At 39.5% G+C, this 17,378-nt stretch overlaps 1 protein-coding gene across 1 annotated transcript in view; it reads right to left on the reverse strand.

The window, feature by feature from the left end:
- Positions 1-17,378, reverse strand: part of PIP4K2A (phosphatidylinositol-5-phosphate 4-kinase, type II, alpha) — a 233,474-nt gene that overhangs the window by 19,512 nt on the left and 196,584 nt on the right. The window lies entirely within an intron of this gene.

Here is a 17,378-nt window from a genome sequence, read left to right on the forward strand (position 1 = left end):
GAAATAGATTGCAAGGCCTTCTTCCTTATCTATCGTAGTCTGAAGTTTTACTGAAATCTGTCCAACATGGGTGGCCCTACTAGTATTTCAAATACTGGTGGCATAGCTTCTGACATCATAGCAACTGACAGGTGGGTGGTGGACCCCTCTGATAATGAGCAGATGATTTATATAAAAGGCCTCTCAAGAAAGTGAGGAAAACTGTTATATTATGACTCGGAAACTTGAATGAATTCTCAGTGTAAAACTGCCCACAAAGGTAATGTCTGCAGAGCAACACAGAAATGACCGTGTGGAGTGATTTCTTAACGTAACAACAAATTCTACCGTTTGTTTTCAAAGGTTGCCTTATTTGCACTTTGTTGTTGTTAAGAGCTGTGGAGTCAATTCTGACTCATAGTGACCCTTATAGGGTTTCCAGGGAGCAGCTGGTGGGTTTGAACTGGCGACATTGTAGTTCTCAGTCCAGTGCTGATCCTACAGCACCATACCAGAAGTTATAGGGTTTTCCAAATCATAACCTTGCAGTCAAGGAGCCTGGTTCTCTAATGGGCATCTTTTATACCATTTATCTGGCTTCCCTGGGTGTCAAGACAGCTTAGCCCTCCATTATGAACTGAAAGGTTTGAGGCTCAAGTCCACACAGAGGTGCTTCAGAGGAAGGCCTGGCAATATGCTTCTGAAAGGTCATCCATTGAGAAGCCAATGGAGAGCAGTTCATAGGAGGGTTGTTTGTCTGATTAATAATTCTTCTACTTTAGTGCAGAACTGCCAGAGGATGAAGACAACTACCAAGACTCAAGACATCAGGCTTAGAAAAGCACTTGAGGTGTGTGTGGGGCCAGTGGTCAGCAACCTTTAAATGGTAGTAGGCAAGGAGTTCTAAGGAGCTCTGGTAGCGTAGTGGTTACGAATCGGGCTGCTAACCTTAGGGTCAGCAGTTCGAAATTACCAGCTATTCCGCGGGAGAAAGATGAGGCTTTCTGAACCCGTAAAGATTTACAGCCTCCGAAACCCTGTACAGGGTCGCTATGAGTTGGAACTGACTTCATGGCACACAACAACAACAGGCCATGCCTTTATTTATTCAGATTTTTTTCTAGTTTAAGTTCTCCTTGTCAGCTTAGATGAAGGGAACTGGTCTTCCTCATGCCACCCTCCTTCAGCCCGCCCAGTCCAGGGTTGGGACAGGGTTCCATCGTGGGCATCTTCAGGAATTGCTCCAATGCCCTGGCCAGCTGCAGCTTCCCAGGGCTCAACCCAAATCAACATCAGGCAGCATGAGGCAAGAGCACTTTTATTCTCTGGAGATAATTGTGCTTGGGGTGGAGCAGACTCAAAATAGCATTCACCCCTAAGAGGTGGAAATAAACAGCATGATTCAAGTAAGACTAAAACCAGCTCACACTCTGATGTTGGGGAAAGTCCCAGTGTGGCCCAGGTTTCTACCTGAGAGCTGAATTAAAACACGTGGTTATAAGCACAAACTGGATTCAGGCTATTTGGATTACATTTCAGCTTCTCCAATTATTAACTGTGTGACGTTTGGCGACTTATTTAATCTATCTATGGCTTGGTTAAGGAGCCCTGGTGGTACAGTTGTTGAGCATTGGGCTGTTAAGCAAAAAGTTATTGGTTTAAACCTGTCAGTTGCTCCGCGGGAGAAAGATGAGGGTGTCTGCCCTTATAAAGATCTGCAGTCTTGGAAACCCTAGAAAGCAGTTCTATTCTGTCTTATAGGGTCGATAGGAGTTGGAAAGGGTAGTGTTTGGTTGGGTGGCTTGGTTTCCTCAGCTTTTACTGGGGATTAGCAATCACTGGGTTGTTGTAAGGATTCAAGGAATTCACATATATAGAGCAGCATCTGCCACATGGAGAATTACATAATGGGGGTATCAAAAAGCTCATGGGAAGATTTCCATTATCTATTAATTTCATTTTTCCCATAAACTTTTTGAGGTCTCCTCATACAAGCACTGCTATTGCCATTATTTGTTCATGGTCTCAAGTTGGGCCAAGTATCCAGAGAAATCCTCATCATAATGAATCTAGAACAAGGTTTCCTTTAAATACATATATGTTGGTATATTTAACATTTTTACACTAGTTGTGATATCATGGACCAGATACTTAATGTGCCCAAATCTCATTTTGCTTACCTCTAGAATGGGAAATCCATGTGGCACAAGCAGTTTACTAATGTAAAGGCTGTTAACTTAAAGGTTGGGGATGTGAATTGCCATGGAAGACAGGCATGAGGATCTGCTTCGGCAAAAACTACAGCCCAAAAGTCCTTTGGAATACAGTTCTACTTAGTAACACATCAGGCTGTCACAAGCTGGAGTGGGCCCAAGGGCAATGAGTTTGTGTGTGAACTGAATGATACCAACACCACAGTGCTTGGCACGGAAGAACTTAACTATATATTAGTTTCGTTATCCTTCATCCTGGTTGCTTTTGAAAGAAAAGCAAGACTCTAAATAAACATGAAACAACAGGAACCTAAACTGTGCTTAAAATTTCCTTATTTTCCTCCTTTGTTTTAACCATTAGTCTCACAAGGATTTGTCATCTAATGTCATCACATTTTGAAGAGTTTTCTTACTTACTACACATGAGCCTAACATACACCAGCAAAAGGTTGTTTCATCTCATTGTGTCAGATGTGGAGAAAAGACAAGGTGTAATAGATAAGGTGCATTGAAAATGACGTTGGCCAGGGGCCTTAAGTTCTTGCCTTGATGGCTCTTCGAACCTCAACTATGAATTTTCCTGGCTAGAAAAACTGCTGTGATCACCTGGAAAAAGTAGGAAAACCTTACTGAAAATACATTTTTTTTTTTTTTTTCTGCTACCCAAGTGAGAATATAATGTTGCTATGCAATAAAAATACTGGAAAGGTTAACTTCTTGGAGTAATAAAGTACCTAACATTTATGGTACTTATTAATATGTTGTAAAACTTAAATGATTTTATATATATCCATATAGCTCATGAAAAATTGCAGCGTTTGTATTACTTGTAACTTTCCATGGGTTAGTTTTTTTCTCAGTGAAAACATTGTAATAGTGGGTAATTTAGTGAATGATATTTTGCTGACCCAAAGCAAAAATTCACTAACTGAAATCTTAGTAGCCAGAAAATAAAACCAAAATACTAGGGCACAGTAGACTCATTGGGAACATTTGACTTGCTATGAGCAATAAAAAGGAAACCAGTCTAGGACAAACATTTATTCCCCTTTTGGTAACTACATTACTGGGTTAAAAGTTTTTGGTTTCTTTTAAAACACAGTATTATAAGCTGCCCCTCAGCAAGTCTATATTCTTTAACCATAAGAGACATACTATGCAATATGGGTCATGGTAAAAATTAATTTATGTGTAACTAAAGCACAGATGAATGTGGATGTAAGATTCTAGACACGCATTCAATTGCTTCAGAGCCTGAAGATAACCAACATGTGGATAATCTTAAAAAGCAAAAAAAGCTTCTGAACATAAAATAATTATTATTCCCTAGGGTTCAATAGAAGATGTAAATGATCTCTTTGCAAAGATTCAGCCAGGAGTTTGGGATAAAAATTTTTTTTAAATCAGAATGAATGGCTAGAGGGTTTAGAGCTTTCATTTTTAAAAAATGAACATATGCCCCTGTAGATGGCTTAATAGACAAAGACCGGTGTTGGAAAGGCAGTTGTCAGAGAGAAATTATGGAATCCCATGAGGGTAAATGAGACACAAGACTGCTTGCTTTCCACTAGACTTTGTAGGAAGGAGAGAAAAATATAAAGGCACTAAATTGTAACACTTAGTACTGTTACACATAACAATTCCAAATTACTAAAAACATTTGCAGATTCTCTGAAAACAAAACCAAAAAACTGATTTTGATGACAGCAACCCCATAGGACAGCGCAGAACAGTCCCTGAGGGTTTCCAAGGCTGATACATATAGAAGTAGACAGTCCTTTCTTTTTCCCCTGGACGTTTGACCTGCCAAGCTTTCAGTTCACAGCCAGGTGAATCACTGTACCACCACGGCTCTTTTTCCTTTTCGGACAAAAAAACTTAAAATTTTCATTTGTTTCAAATGGATGTTAACTCATTTGTTATATATAAGTAATTGCTTATTTCACTAGGCCCTGCCACTTGAATACAATTCTATATTTGCCATCATCTGTATGGAGCTTATCAGAATTGCATGTTGTTGTTAAGTGCTGTCGAGTCGATTCCGACCCATAGCGACCCTGTATAGGGTTTCCAAGGAGCAGCTGGTGAGCTTGAACCACTGACTTTGCAGTTCAAACAACTTTGCAGTCTGATGCATTAACCCACAGCACCACACCATAACTCCTAGTATTGCATACTTAAGGTTTATTAAGGCGTCCTGGTGGCACTGTAGGATAAGCACGGGGCTACTAAATGCAAGTTTGGTGGTTCAAACTTAACAGATGTTCCTCAGAAACCCTGTATAGGGTTACTAAGAGTCAGAACCAACTGGATGGCACTGAACAACGTTTAATAAAACCAGAAATTATATGAAAAGTTTATTTTAGTGAGGCTTAAAAAAAAATCATAGTATCTTTTAGATGACTCACGTGAAGTTATTTTTTAAAAACACAAACACAGTGACACCAGCGAGAGTCAGAATTTGATGGAATGACTTTTTCCAGGGCTTCTGCCGTTGATGGTGTAGTTACACCGATTTTTTTTATCACTTTCTGTTAGTGGAAAACAGTGGTTTCTGCTGACAGTTTCCACCTTACACAGGTCCCAGCTTTCACAGGTTTTACTGTATTTTTGATTTGCATTTACAAAGTACAACTTCAAATCTAGAGAATTCAAAGTAATAATGCATTTATTATCACTCTACACTTCTACTCAACTATGCAAAAAGAACCAACTATATTTTAAATTGCTATTAGTAACAAGAAAAACAAAACATGTATTTAAAACCTATTTAATATAGAGTCCAGATTTATTTTTTTCTGTCTGTATGGAAATCTTGACAGGAAGATGAAATGTATCCCTGTCACACTTGAGTGTTTAATGCAAACAGGATTTTGGCACCAGAAGGTTCCAATGCAAAGGATAATATGTATCATAGTGCTCTGTGATTAAAGGACTTGCATTTCGGAAAGAAATGAATTTTTGTTCGATGTGCTCATCTGGTAATTCATTTTCTTAAAAAAGAATCTAATTGTAAGCCTCGAAGTCAAAGATTGCTGCCTGGTGTCCATTTGATAGGCCGTTTCTGTGACACAAGGGACAGACAGAATGCGCAACATCAAAAATATGTACTAATTATTGTTGCATGTTAGGGGCTGCTTATGTTTCCGATTTACTTGTTATTCCAAGCTCACTTCAACAGAAAATAACCTTTCAAAAAAGGATAAATCTCCTTTCAGGAGGTTTGCCAAAAAACTTTTATAAAAATCAGAACCTGTAGGGCTGAAAATATACTCCAGAAGTATTTCCAAGAGGGAGAGAATTCTAGGTAGTCCTTACAGTTAAGTCAGGATAAAGATAATTTAATTGAATAACAATATATCAATTTTGGGGTAGTAAGAGATGCGAGAGATTCCAAATAAAATCAGTTCTGCTTCTCAAAACATCTAACGCACAAATTTGATACATGTAAAGGTAAATCAGTAGAAACCGATATTGTTCATTCAGAAGCAGCAATGACAAGAGGTGTAGGCTCACAAAAAGTACATGTAACAACCTTTAACAACACAAACAGAATGTCTACACAATTTCATGGAGTGAATTTGTATCCAACAGGTCATTGTTGTTGTTGTTGTTGTTAGGTGCCGTCGAGTCAGTACCGACTGACTCATAACAACCCTAATGCACAGCAGAACAAAATACTATCTGATCCTGGGCCAACCTCACTACTGTTGCCACAGTCCACCGATACTGCCACTTGGCCAATGCATCTCGCTGGGGGTCTTCCTCTATTTCTTGGACTCTCCACCTTACCAAACATGATATCCTTCTCCAGTGACTGGTCTCTTCTGACAGTATGTCCAAAGTATGAGAAACAAAGTTTGGCCATCTTGGCCTCCAAGGAGCACTCTGGCTGCACTGCTTCCAAAATGGATCTATTGGTTCTTTTGGCAGTCCATGGCACTGTCAATATTCTCTTCCAACACCACAATTCAAAGGCATCAGTTCTTCTATGGTCTTCTTCATTCACTGTCCCGCTTTCACAAGCATATGAGGTTATTGAAAATACCATGGCTTGGGTCAGGCGTACCTCAGTACTTCAACACTTACTCTTCAGCACTTTAAAAAGGTCTTGTCCAGCAGATTTGCCTAATGCAATACGTACATTGATTTCTTGACTGTTGTTTCCATGAGTGTTGATATTTGATCCAAGTAGAATGAAGTCCTTGAACAACTTCAATCTTTTCTCTATTGATAAAAATGTGTATTGATCCAGTGGTGAGGAGTTTTGTTTTCTTTACATTGAGATGTAATCCATACCAAAGGCTGTGCTCTTTGATCTTCATCAGTAAATATTTTAAGTCCTCTTCACTTTCAGCAAGCAAGGTTGTATCATCTGCATATCGCAGGTTGTTAATGAGTCTTCCTCCAATCCTGATGCCACGTTTTTCTTCATAGAACCCAGTTTCTCGGATTATATGCTCAGCATACATGTTGAATAAGTATGGTGAAAGAATACAACCCTGTCATCACACACCTTTCTTAATTTTAAACCATTCAGTGTTCCCATGTTCTGTTCACACAGCTGCCTCTTGGTCCAGGTACAGATTCCTTATGAGCACAATTAAGTGTTCCAGAATACAGGTCATTAATAGCTTCTAATTCTCACAAAGCAAAGGATGCAAATGCATACAGGTGTGACCAGCATCAGGATCTAAAAGCTTGATAGTTTGAATTTTGAACCTATTCATGTGTAAATGTGGATAGAGACTAGACCTCACCATGATCTGTGTTGCAATTAAGAAGCACAACACAGGCTGAGATCTACTGTAATTTACAACTGTTAAGCCTGGTAAGCCCTAACTGTTATTTTCCCTAGAATTCTTAACGTAATATTTAAAAAGTAAAATTACGGTCATACTTTTATGAATATAGCTTCTCTCTAAGCAGCGATATCAAAGTTTGGTTTTCCCTTCAGGTAGTTTTGTGACAGTTAAATTGCATGCCAGTTTGTTTTTGTTGCTGTTATCCGAGCAGGTGGTACTATAGGATCAGCACTGGACTGTGAACCACAAGGTCAGCAGTTCAAACCCACCAGCCACTCCTTGGAAACCCTATAAGGGGTCGTTATGTTTCGGAACTGACTCCACAACGTTTTACAACAACAACAACAACAACAAAGTAGATACTTTTAAGAAATGTCAAATCTGAAAACTCAAAACATTTGCTAAATCTTGTAGTTTCTGCATTAATACAAACTTAGTAAAGATAATTATTTTATTGGTTATAGATCTATAATATCTTGGCTTAAATTTAGGGGGAAAAAAAATTCAAGCACATGCTAAATTTCAGAAACTTTCTTGCCACACCAAGTCTTTCTGGAACCAACTGAGTAAGAGTTATTGTTGTTGTTAAGTGCCGTCGAGTCGGTTTCAAACCATAGCGACCCGGTATAGGGTTTCCAAAGAGTGGCTGGTGTCGAAAAGCAATGTTCATTGTGTGCTTATGATACTGAATTGGGTTAATTCCATTGAGATATAAATTTATTTATGGCATTTGAAAGTTTATAAACTGTAATAAGCCACACTGGCAAGAGAATGGTCATACTGAAATATGATTGAAAATTGGATGACTCTCACCAGAGTCGCTGCTCTCTCTCATTCACAGGCCACATGAAATTTCAAATGAACTTAACCTTGAAAACTCTGAGGACACTGAGTTTTCATTTGTTGTTGTTGAGTGCCATCGGAGTCGGCTCTCAACTCACAGAGACCCTGTAAAGGGTTTCTGAGGAGTGGCTGGTGAGTTTGAACTGCTGATCTTGCAGTTCAAACAGACCTTGAGATCAAGTCTTTTGTTTAGGGTGATAGAAAAATCTGGGAGGATAATGGTGATAGTTGACCAACATGATGAATATAATTAATCTCAATTATACATGTGAAGAATGTTGAAGTGGCAAATATTTTGTCATATATATATTTATCACAATTAAAAAAAAAAAAAAGACCCCCCTAACATTGCATTATGACCCTCATGGTTTACATTATAGAGTGGTTAACACTTGTTTAGACATCTATGGATTCAGTAAAACCTGCAAAAGGCAGAACCTACATAAGGTGTAAACCTGTCTGAGAAGGAAAATGTAAATATTATTCATTAATAGAGATGACTTTGTTGTTGTTGTTATGTGCCGTGGAGTCGGTTCTGACTCATAGCGACCCTGAACAGGACACCCTATCAAAAGTGGAAAACTTCAAGACCCAGAACAACTTGGCAGCCCTGTTGAGTTGCGGCTCTCACAGGGTTTACAGTAAAATATGGTTCAGAACATTTTCTTATTAATAATAGCACTCCTCTTAACCCACAGCTAGAATGGAAGATTAGTGAGGATGGGTCTAGGAAAGTGTCATTGGAACAAGCAATTTGTTACAAACACTAAACCACTAAACATGAGAACCAATGATACAAATGAATCTTTGCCTTTTACAGAAGAGGGTAAAATCAAATGACTTATCCCCAAACCACAAACTTCCAAGGGAAGAGTAGAGGCTGGGACTCAGATGTCCTAATTTTCTGTTTGATGCCCTTCCCGGAAAGTCCCCTTTTATAGGACAACCCATGGCTAAGAGGCAGCTGTCACTGGTGTCACCTTTAAGGTCTGACAAACAGGTTTTGCTTCTTCCCTGATGGGAAACTCCTCACATTCCCAAGTGTTGGGGTAAGGTATTTCTAACACTGACTGACAAAGGGAATGGCTTACTTCCATGGTCGGAGAGAAGAAATTTTATATAAGAAAGTGAAAACATATGCCGGACTTAGAAGCTACAAAAAGTTGACAATCTTCCTTTAACTAACCATCCAATGACAGTCAAAAAACGAAGCAGTTTTTAACTGATCACCAAAGAAAGAGCCTCAGAAGGGCACACTGCCGAGCTTTTGTGTCTTAATGTCTAGAGCCTGCCACCCTTGTTACCTTGCCCTTAACTACAGCCTGAAGAATCATATAATTTGTTACAATTTAAGATCACAAAAGAAATCCTGAAAACTGGTTTAGGGGAGCATTTTTAGATCTACAGATATTCATGATTAATTCTCCGGAACCTTCAGTCAGCAATAAGTAAAATGTCAGAGATGGTGACAGTCACTTAATTGTTAGTACAATTCACAATACATAAGAATCGACAAGGCAGCTTTTTGTAGCCCATTATCAAAGTGTCAACAATGATTATTGCCAATATAGTTACACAAATGCCAATTGCAGGGCAGCTGTTTTCTTTCAAATGGGTTCCAGGGAGAAGGTTATATGTTAAAAAGAATCTTCTTATTGTGACCCTATGACTCCATTACACAGCCTTTACTTTACCTAATAAAATCAGACATGAGTTTTGAGAAGAACGGTGCAGGATGATGAACAAAATGCATATTTGTGTAAATCCCCAGGACACTCTCTCTCAAGAACAGGGGCTTTTTAAAGAGTCAGGTCAAATCCCCCAGAAATCAAGTGAGTCCAGTTATGTTTTCTTTTACTTCCCCGGATTCCCTGCTGAGTAGCTTGCTTGCTGGCAGCATGCTAACACTGTCATGTGTAAAAAGCAGTCCACTCAGCTATAATTACTAATTTGATGTCACACTGGAATTGCAGCGCAGCTGTGAAAAGATCGACTACCAGGGAGATATGCATTTCTCTGTCTCATTTAGAGAAGGCTAAACTGCTGGAGCCATGAATGGAGGATGCCCTTCCATTAAAAAGGAAAGAATTAAAGAATAAAACTAGTCACAGCAGCTGTCAGAATTTGACAATGGTTGTGGGAGAGAGAAAAAAAAAAAAACAAAAAACAACCGTTCTGGTGTTTTTTTTTTTAATTCAAGACATCTGTACTTGCATGTTCTGATACTTGTTGCCACTAAAGTGATTCTATTGTTGTTGAAATATAACTTCTTTATTTCCTTCAGTTTCATCTTTATTATTATGCTAATGTAAATCACATTAATAATGTGTCAAGCTGAAGTCTATGGGATGGGACTTGTCTGAACCTAGATCACTAAATACTTGAAATGACAGTCCAAAAACTTGTCATCAATAAGTTAAAAGTATGGGAAATTAAAACATTGTTACAAAGACTCAAATGAAAGGAAAAACTTGGAGGAAGAATTTAGATGATTGATTAAGCTATGTCAAGGGAGATTCTCTATGAAAATGGTATTTTGCACCATAACAATTGTTTTGTTATGGTTTCACTAAGGAGCTCTGGTAGCGTAGCGGTTATGAATTAGGCTGTTAACCTCAAGGTCGGCAGTTCGAAACTACCAGCTGTTCCCGGGAGAAAGATGAGGCTTCCTGCTCCAGTAAAGATTTGCAGCCTCAGAAACCCTGTGCAGGGTCATTAAGAGTCGGAACCGACTCCCTGGTACTTAACAACAACAACAATGGTTTCACTATGAAAGCAATGAGGATCATATTTTTGCTCATCATGTAGTTTCATTTCTGAAAGGCTAAAATATACAAAATAAATATTTTTAGTCCCCAGGAATATTTCTAACCAGTGATAACTAATCAGTTTTGATAGCATTTATGGATTTACTTATTGAAGACAAAGAACAGCATGCTTTTTTGAAGAGTCAAAAATTATTAACTGATCATGGAAAGAAAACCTGAAAACTGATAGGAAAACAAAAGCAAAGACTTGTCTAAAAACTTGAAAAACCCCCAAATGGTTCAGTTTAATTCAAATTCAATCCAAACCCACAGCCATCAAGTTGACCCTGACTCATACTGACTCCATATAGGTTTTCTAAGACTGCAAATCTTTGTGGAAGTAGATAACCTGATCTTTCTCCCATGGAGCAACTGGTGGGTTTGAACCACTGAACTTGTGCTTAGCAGTCCAGTGCTTATCCACATTGCCACTAGAGTGCCTCAGTTCCATTGTTTGTTGTTGTTAAGTGTCATCAAGTTCATTTCAACTCATAGGGACCTTGCTGTACAGGGTTTCTGATGAGCAGCTGGTGGATTTGAACAGCTGACCTTGTGTTCAGCAGTCCAATGCTCATCCTACAGTGCCACACCAGGACTCCACAGTTCCGTTAGTACATTTTATTTATTTTTATGAATTAAAAAATGTAGTAAATGATACTTTAAATGTTTGTGAATCATAAATTGTATGAGAGCGACATGATTTACTCCCAAAGCAGGCATCATCTCCTTCATCAATTACCATTTTAATTACTTGTACCTTACAAAGCTTCAAGATACTTCCTCTCCCTGACTCTCAATGGCCACTTGTACTATAGAAGTCATGTGAGGGGGAGGACTTAGAGCTATCAAATTCCAAGACGCCCTCTGTCACCACTTTCCCTGCCCCGCAGCAAAAAAAAACAGCACTGAATTCTTCCTTGAGACAATAGTGTGAACAATTTTATCGTTTACATAGTGATAAAGATTGTATGGTAGACCTCTGAACAATGTGGGGATTAGGGGCACAACCCTGAGCAGTTGAAAATAGAAAACACAGTCTAGTCACACTCATTTTGTATGTTTTGTGTATTATATACTGTATGCTTACAAAATAAGGAGCTCTGGTAGCGTAGTGGTTACGAATCGGGCTGCGAACCTTAAGGTCAGTGGTTCAAAACTTACAGGGTCAGCAGTTCAAAATTACCAGCCGCTCCGCGGGAGAAAGATGAGGCTTTCTACTCCTGTAAGGATTTACACCCCTTGGAAACCCTGTACAGGGTCGCTATGGGTCAGAACCGACTTGACGGCACTTAACAACAACAACAACAATGCTTACAAAATAGTAAGCTAGAGACAAGAAAAGCTCGAGAGAGAAAAAATACATTTACAGTACTGTGCTGTAGTTCTCTGTGTTGTTGTAATGTGCCGTGGAGTCGGTTCCAACTCATAGTGACCCTATACAGGGTTTTCGAGGCTGGGAGTCTTTACTGAAGCAGAAAGTCTCATCTTTCTCCTGCAGAACAGCTGGTAGTTTTGAACTGCTGACCCTGAGGTTCACAGCCCGATTCGTAACCACTACGCTACCAGAGCTCCTTGTATTTCTCTATACTGTAAGCTTATCTCATCTGTTTACAAGATAGACTGAGGAGGAGGAAGAGGGGCTGGTCTTGCTGTCTTGGGGTGGAAGAGGCGGAAGCGGGTTTGAAGAGGCAGGTACATTGGATGTAATTTTATGGAAATACACACTATAACTTCTATCTTTTTTTCTTTTGTATTTCTCTAAAAATGTTTATCTCTACGGTATCAGTCCTTCTTCTATTATTCACTTTAACTTCAGTGCCCATATCATTGTTGTTGTAAAGTTTCATCAAATCGGTTGTGATTCAGAGGGACCCTGTATAGGGTTTTCAGAGCTGTAAATCTTTCTGGAGCAGAAGGCCTCATTTTCCTCCCATGGAGCAACTGGTGGGCTTGAATCACTGACCCCGTGGTTCATAGTTCAGAGTTTATCCTACAGAGCCACCATTCTGCCCCATATCACTTTGTTGTTGTTAAGTGCCAATGAGTCAGTTCCGACTCATGACGACCTTAGGGTTTTCGAGGAATAGCTGGTGGGTGTGAACTGCTGACCTTGTGGTTTGTAGTCTAGCGCTTAGCCTCTAACGCCACACAGGTGTTCCATATATAGCATAGAAAGGTCCAATATATTTACTGAAAGAAACCATGTACAAGTAGACCTGTGTAGCTCATTTACAAAGATGGCCAAACTCCCCAGAGGGAGGAAAAGTAAATCGATGGTTTGCCAACACTCTATAAAATCAAACACTCTTTATTTATAAGCAAGTACTTACAATGAATCACCTTAGCACTGTATTTAACTCTAAAATAATATTTTATCAATGTGAATTTCTTTCATTTATTTTCATTATCCAGAGGACTAGTACAAATTTTTAATAATACATTCTTTACAAAATAAAAAAAGGTGGGGGGCTCTCAGTTTAGAAGTCGGTATTACCCAGTGGTCAGCATGCGAGCTCTAGAGTAGGACTAGCTGGTTCGAACACTGGCTCTGTTGCTTAATAACTGTGGAACCTTGGAGAAGGTCTTGAACCATTCTGTTACGTAAGTATTCAACACATGTCATAGTGTGGCACTGTGGGTTAATGCGCCAGACTGCAAAGCCGTTTGAACTGCAAGGTCGGTGGTTCAAGCTCATCAGCTGCTTCTTGGAAACCCTATACACAGTCGTTATGGGTCAGAATCGACTCAACGGCTCTTAACATAACTTTGATAATTCCCAATACGTCAAAATTAACATTAAAGAAATAGATTTCAGGTTAAGATAAGGATTAAGCTCTGCTACTAATTGTGCGATACCACATGGGGAACTTAAATTCCTGGGTCTCGACTTTGTAGGCTGAGGAGGGTGGACTCTGATTTCTCAAGGCCCCTCTTATTTCTGACTTCACTAAGCCTATCTGCAAGGGAGATGTTCAGAGAATGATTGCCACACACTAGAAATAGACTAAGAAGCTCTGGTAGCGTAGTGGTTATGAGTGGCGCTGCTAACCTCAAGGTCAGCAGTTCAAAACTAACAGGGAAAAGATGAAGCTTTCTGCTCCCGTAAATATTTACACTCTCAGAAACCCTCTACGGGTTCGCTATGAGTCGGAACCAACTCCACGGCACATAACCACCACTACCACCAGACACAGACTAACAGCAGCCTGGCAGAATCTCCAGAAAAGTTAGTTTATGTCAAATAAATTCCACATACTCATGCCTTTTCACAGAAATGTACACCAATGAAAGGTTCTAAACTTTTTTGGTGAGGAAGACAATGGAACTCTGGCTACTGGCCAGGCATTTCTGAAATGTGTGACTCTGCAGGCAAAGTAGTGGAAAGAAAGACAGGTAACTCAGTGTTCTGCTTCTGCTGAAATATTACAGTTCCAAGAAAGTCAATCTTTGTGGCTTTCCTTCCGACATTTCCGTGTTTTATGATTTACGCTTCAGCAAGAGTTACTCTAGTAATTTTAACTAGTTTTCCTGGCACTGGTTATTGTCAGAGCAGAACAAGGCCTTGTTGACTGAAACTGAAGAGACCAAAATGAAAAATAAACAAATAAAAGACCTTCTAGCAAAAGTCTCAAAGGACCTGGGAACGAAGTCAAAACAGAGTAACTAATGGAGCGTAGCAGAAGCCATCATGTCCACAGTTCTATTCAGGTTAGGCTGGCTTGTTAGGATATTGAGAAGTATGCGTAGCTCTTTAAAAAATCCAGCTATTTTCTCCAGGGAGAAAAATCCCAATTGTACTACACCTCTGAGCTTTTCATGGACTGAAACTTAAATATCTTCTTCAGTCTCTGGTACCTATGAGAAATGTTTACTCATAGCAGCATGGAAGTTAACCATTTCTTCTTCTTTTGGCCAAAGCTTGTGCCTTCAGGGTAATTTACATGTAGGTTGGAAATGTAAAAGTATACTTTCTAATGCATAACAAAAATAGAAACAACCAAAGAAGGTTTCACTGTGTCCTTTGCTCTTCCTCATTTCTCAAACCCTTGCAATTTACCATCTACGCTACTAATCCCCACTGACAGGACCACCAGTGGTTTCCCTGTTGTTAAAGCCAGAGGAACATCGTCAGATACACTGCTAGTAGGTGAAAACATTATGAATAACACCAGAATATTATCATATCTAGTGCCGGAAGGTGAGTCCCTCAGGTTGAAAGGTATTCGAAATACAATTGGGGTGGAGCTGCCTCCTCAAAGTAGAGTTGACCATGATGACACAAATGGAGTAAAGCTTTCAGGACCTTCATTTGCTGATGGGACACAACTCAGAATAAGGAGAAACAATTGAAAACATCCATAATAATTGGAACATGGAAAGTATGAAGTATAACTCTAGGAAAATTGAAAGTTGTCAAAAATGCAACAGAATGCATAAATGGAGAAAGTTTGAAGTTGACAAAGACTTCTTGCTTGGATCCACAATCAACACTCATGGAAACAACAGCCAAGAAATCAAATGACATATTCCATTAGCTAAATCTGCTGCACAAGACCTCTTTAAAATGTTCAAAAGTAGAGATTTCAGTTTGAGGAGTAAGGTGCGTCTGACCCAAGTCCTGGTATTTTTAATAACTTCATATGCATGTAAAAGTTGGACAATGAATATGAAAAGATGGTAAGAGAACAGATGAATTTGAGTTAATAGTGTTGGAGAAAATATTGAAAGTACCAAGGACTGCCAGAAGAACAAACAAATTTGTATTTGAAGAAGTACAGCCAGAATGCTCCTTAGAAGCCAGGCTGTTTCATGAAACTTGCACTTTCATAATGTCTCAGAAATCAGAGGAAGAGAACATTCAGAACATTCACATCAGATGCTTCTTCAACGTCAGGGAGGATGAGTCCTGAGAATTATTCATTGGCTTTGTTGTTGTTGGGTGCTGTCTAGTTGGTTTCGACTCACAGTAACCCTTGGCACAATAGAACAAAACACCACCTGGTCCTGCACCATCCTCACACTTGTTATGCTTCAGCCCATTGCTGCTGCCACTATGCCAATCCATCTCATTGGGGTGTCTTCCTCTTTTTCGCTGACCCTCCACTTTGCCAAGCATGATGTCTTTCTCCAGAGACTAGTCCCTCCTCATAACATGTCCAAACTATGAGGAATGAAGTCTCACCATCCTGGCTTCAACTTGTGCAAATATTCTTGTTATATTTCCCCAAATTGTTCCAATACTACTGACTAACACACTGTCTTCTAAGCTTCTCATATAACCTTTCGAGTTGCTGTTGTCATTTTGATATTACATATATAATTCTTTAAAAGAGCACAAAGCTCAAGGTAGATATATTTTATTTATGAAGAGAAACACTTTTTTTCATTCAGTGAAGACTCCAGGAGATAGTCTTGTTTGGTTTTTAAAGTTTAAAGATTATCTCTGGGCAATAGTTCCAGGGGCTCTACCAGCCTCACTAACTTCAGAAGTTCAGGATTCCACTGAGAATTTGAAATTCTGTTCTGCATTCTTCCTTCCCTTTGCTCAGGATTCTTCTATAGAATCTTTGATCAAAGTAATCCATAATGGTAGCCAGGTACCATCCAGTTCTGGCCTCATGGCACAGGAGGCAGTTGTTTATGGAGGTAAGCTCATTTTTTATCATAAGTTCTCTGCATAGGGGCTGAGTTTTTAGAAGCATGTCACATAGCAAGCTTTTTGCTTTGGAGACATCAAGGCAAGAAAAGCTAGCCCACCAGGGAAACCCCTCTTCTAGGACTGAAACTTAAAGGTAACTCACAAGCAGTCTAATATGTTTGCTCGTGACCACATGGATCTACTTGTGAGTGCAAGTGGGAGAAATGCAGCAATAAAGACATGGGCTAAGTTTGGTCATGTTCCATTGATATCCATTGACTTTGAGATGAGAGAGAAGGGAAGGGCCTAGCTGATCTCAAGTTTAGGTAGATGACTTAGGCCCTGGGCACTGCGGTTGAGAGTGAAGCAACCAGCTTGTCTGAAGTGCAGGGAGGTGTACGTGAACTCCCAAACTTGCAGCTAGTACCCATTTGACCTAGCTTGTATGGCTAGCTGGCCAGAATTTAAACAGAGGAAGATAAAGATGTTTAATACTGTTAGCAAGTATAAATTGCTACAATTTGATGGACAAGACTTTTGCTTTTGGATGCAGTTGTTCAAAATTCCAACCAGAATGGAAAGATTCTTCATCTCAAGGAACAAGCTTGTTTCCTAAGTATACTAGGTTGATATTGTTGTTGTTAAGTGCCGTTGAGTCAATTCCGACCCATAGTGACCCTGTATAGGGTTTCCCAGGAGCAGCTGATGAGCTTGAACCACCCACCTTGCAGTTCAAACGACTTTGCATTAGCCCACAGTGCCACACCAGGACTCCTACACTAGGTTAATAGGGATGGGTAATTTGGATACTGGCTATCAAAAATGGAAGGCTATAAAGGCATGAAGTGGCTGGCTTACAAGCTTTCATTAGTGTGCTTAGTTTCAGAATGCGGGGAATAGTTCTCGTTTCCAGATGGATCTTGTGAAACAGGTTGGGGTATAATGGTGATTGGATTTTATGATTCAATTGTGAGTAATTGCTAGCAGTATTAATTGTGATGGTCACAACTGTAATTGTGGGAGATATGTAACTAAAAGCAGGGAATTGTTCAATTTTCATTTCTGGAAGCAATGATCCCAGATCCATCAAGAA

This window comes from Chrysochloris asiatica, unplaced genomic scaffold (genome assembly GCF_000296735.1).
Source record: "Chrysochloris asiatica unplaced genomic scaffold, ChrAsi1.0 scaffold00137, whole genome shotgun sequence".
Classification (NCBI taxonomy): Eukaryota; Metazoa; Chordata; class Mammalia; order Afrosoricida; family Chrysochloridae; genus Chrysochloris; species Chrysochloris asiatica.